Here is a 4,246-nt window from a genome sequence, read left to right on the forward strand (position 1 = left end):
AAATTAAAATATTTTAAAAAGAACATAAATATTTTTTAGTTATAAATAATTTGTTTAATTTACTTTAAGATAACCATTTTTATGATGAATGTATTAATAGTGCAGCAGTGGAATAAGTGACGACTAATTTTCTGCCTTCATGTGGTATAATTATAATTACTAGTTCAAAATCTTTAATAAATTATCTTAGTAAATTGTTTTTAATATGTTTATTGCATTATCATTGTAATGACATCCCAAAACGTAGATTGAAACTACAATTACAAGAGATTCGATTAAAATTGACATGATATTAGAATATTTAAAAATATAATAAATAACTATTTTTATTGCCTTCGCCATCACCGAAGCATAACCATCACACCTTTTAGGGGTGAGTACGGGTAGCGGGTACTCGATTACCTGTCCGAACCCGAACCGAACTAATTAAATTGATTTTGGAATCAACGGATACTTAGATTCAACTCGAACTAAACCGATAGTCTTTATTAGTAATTGGTTTGGGTATCGGTTCTGGGAGTGCGGAACCTGAACCAACTTGCGAAGCCGATCATATATTAATTAAATAAAAAAATAAAAAATATATATGACTTTTTCATTAGACAAAGATTATTCACTATTAATATTTTGGATTTTAATGAGTTTAGTTTTTAATGTATTTAGTGTTTAACATGTTTGGATTATTTCTATTGATGTTACATGTTTATTGTACTTGTTGAATTTTTAAAATAAAAATTTGGATTTTTTTTTTATAAATTTCAAAGTCATCGGATACCCAATTACCCAAACCGAACTAATCCGTTCTTAATCGGTTTGGTTTGATTCGGGTACATATATAAAAAAATACAAATCCGAACCAAAACGAACCAATTATATTTTGATTGGTTCGATTCTAATTTTACCATGAACCCGAACCAAACCGACCCGTGCTCACCTGTCACCTCTACCATCAATAAATTTAACCACCACTAACAATAATGACACCAAAAACAAACTTAATCACATAAACATAGATTCAACAGTCTCAGAATTTCAAAATTAAAACAAAAGAAAGAAGAGTAGAGGCGGCGCGAAATTGGAACTGAGCCGCGTAGACGAGAACAGAAGCTGCACAGCATGACGTGGAACTTGACACGATGGCGACACACTACAAGACACGGAATTGGAGCTCGAACACGGAGGCGCGGTACCGCACGGTGCGAAACTGGAGCAGAGAGAGAAAGCACACGACAGAGAGAGAAAGAGAACAGAGGAGAAGAGAGTTAGGACTTTTATGTTTCAGTATTCTTTTTAATTTATTACCAAAGAAAATTTGGTCATTTTTATTGACATATAATTTAGTTTTATACGTTTTATATTAAACACAATATTAAGATTTAATTAAGTTTTTGTCTCTTCGTTTTTATCCTTCAATCTCTATCTCTTAATCTTATTTTCTCTTTCAAATGTTACCTCATCGTAAGAATTTTTATTTTAGAGAAATTTACATAAATAAAATAATTGAAAAAAAAATGTTACGCAAATACAATATTGATAAATTTCAGACGCAAATGCAATAAATATAATTGTATGTAATCCGCTATACCGTGTAGCGAAACCCAAATGTAAGTAATTCGCTATACCCTCTCGCGGATTACGTTGAGAGCATGCATAACATAAACCGCTACACCTATAGCGGTTTATGACCAAATTTTGTGAAAGCATAATCCGCTGCATCCTGTAGCGGATTATGAGGAGAGTGAGTGGCTTATTATATAAATCTGTGTAATAACCAATGTAGCAAAATGAACGAATTGATACAAAATGTAATCGTCATTTGTACAAATAGATTGTAAAAGCTAATTTTTAAAAATTAGTTTTTTAAAAGTTATAGGCATATGTATTTGATAAATTAAATTAAAAATGATTTTTAATAAACACAAATAACAATAAATACGTTTAATAAAATAACTTTTAAAATTTAAAAATACTATAATAGACATTAGGTGTTTTAAATTTAAAATTTAAATGTTCATAATTAAAAAAAATTAAAAACCTATTTATTTTTTACTCTTTTATAAATAAATACCTAATTAGAGATATTGATGCATGAATCAACCCATCATAAATTCATTAATTGGAGAGTTAATATTCTATAGATGCAGTTTATTTATTTTGGTCATGGTATGAATGAATACTTAATTAGAGATAATGATGATAAATCAACTGATCATGAGAACATTAATTGGAGAGTTTGATTTAAAGTCTATGATATTTTCTTTTGTGAATATTTTTTTGAAGAGAGAGGATAACTTGTTTCTATATTGTAGCATTATTTGCCTTTATAACTAGAAATAAAACCAATAAATTTTTTTTGTTGAATTATAAGATTTTTTTTACAAAGAATGAATAATATTACTCTTTTTCATAAATTTATATAAATATAAAATTAAAAAATATATATAAAATAGTATATTTTAAAAATAAGAATAACAATATTATTATTTTTATTTTAACTTTAACAATATGTAATAATTTTATTTATTAATTTTGATTTTTTTTTAAAAAACTAAAGAACATCTTATTTGTAGGGGTGATGACAACTAACAAGATTCTTAATGCTGCAATATTTACACATATAAATTGGGATAAAGTAGATCTTATTTTTTTTTAAGAAATAAATTCAACACAACTAGGTGGAGCAATAAAGAGAATACAATAACTAATAAAAAAAAAGAAAAATAGAGAAACAGAAACAAAAATAAATCCAAGATTATTTTTGGCATTATCATCAACAACCATTAGGATTAACTCTATTCCACTAATAGTAGCTCCTATAAGACCTATCAATATATCCTAAAATAAATATATCTAAAACTTATATATTTTTTAATTAATTAACGAAGTATAAAAGAAAAGTAAAAGAAAAAGTGAAGAAAAAATATAATGGAGTACAATTGAATACTTATAAATTTAAACATGTCAAGTTATTTTTTTAAAATTTGAATAGATAAAAAATCATATACATTATAAGCTTAAGAAAAATAGTATGGATCGGACCGAAACATAAAAGAGAAAATTTAAAAAATTAAAATATAGCAATCATGAAAATTTTAAATATGTAAAATTATAGTAGTCGACGATTACATTTTGTGTCAATTCGTTTATTTTGCTATATTGGTTGTTATTATTACACAGTTTTATATAATAAGCCACTCTGCTCATAATCCGCTAAAGGTGTAGCAGATTATATACAATTGCATTTGTTGCATTTGTATCTGAAGTTTGCTAATGTTATATTTGCGTAACGTTTTCCTTCAATCATTTTATTTATGTAAATTGTCCTTTATTTTATTTAGTTTTTGTTTTGTCTCTTTTTTCTTTCAGTATTTTTAAAAAGTGAAAATATAAGTAACTGAAATTTTTAGAGATAAAAATTAAAATTTTAATAACATTTATTTTCAAAATTAACTTCATTCAATATTTTAAATTTTAAATCTAACCTCACTTTTTCTTTTTTAATAAGATACTGAGACGTAACTCAATTTTAAACACTTTATACCAAATACAATAGATAAAGACTTAATTTAATTTGCTTTTTCTTTCTGTCTTTATCTTTTAGTTTTTGTCTTTCAATTTTAATATCTTTTTTAAAAGCAGCCTAATAAATCTTATTAGAACAGTTCTTTTATTTGCATTTAAACTTTTTTGCTTTGGGGAGTTAATTTGGGTGGTTTGAATTTTTATTTTTATTTTTTTGGAATTAGCATCTTTTCTTTTTGCTAAGTGATTAATGAAATTTTTAATTTATTTATTTATTCAAAAAACTTGAATGTTAGATAGCTTCATGCATACAAACTAGGAGTGTTGTGATTGAGTTTCATGATTTCGTTCTTTAAAGGGATTTTGAAGGTCAAATCCGTTTTCGAATTTCAAATTTTTGCAATTTGGATTTCAGATTTTGGACATTAGACTTTTCAATTGGAGAAGATGGTTAGTAATGAAAGAAAGAAAGCCTTGTAACGTGAACATCAAGAGTTTTTGCCACGTTGGATATTTAACTGCCAACCAGGATAAAAAAAATTAACAGTGTCTCTAATAAAGTAATGATTGGTTAGATTTGCCAAACATATATAAATATTCGTGGGCATAAAATTTATTTAAATTTTCTATGCTTAGTTTGTTAATGGCTAAATCATTTATGGCTAAAAATAATTATTTATTCTTTAAAAATATTATATGTGCATTTAAAATTAATAACTAGATT

This window comes from Arachis ipaensis, chromosome B01 (assembly GCF_000816755.2).
Source record: "Arachis ipaensis cultivar K30076 chromosome B01, Araip1.1, whole genome shotgun sequence".
Taxonomy (NCBI): domain Eukaryota; kingdom Viridiplantae; phylum Streptophyta; class Magnoliopsida; order Fabales; family Fabaceae; genus Arachis; species Arachis ipaensis.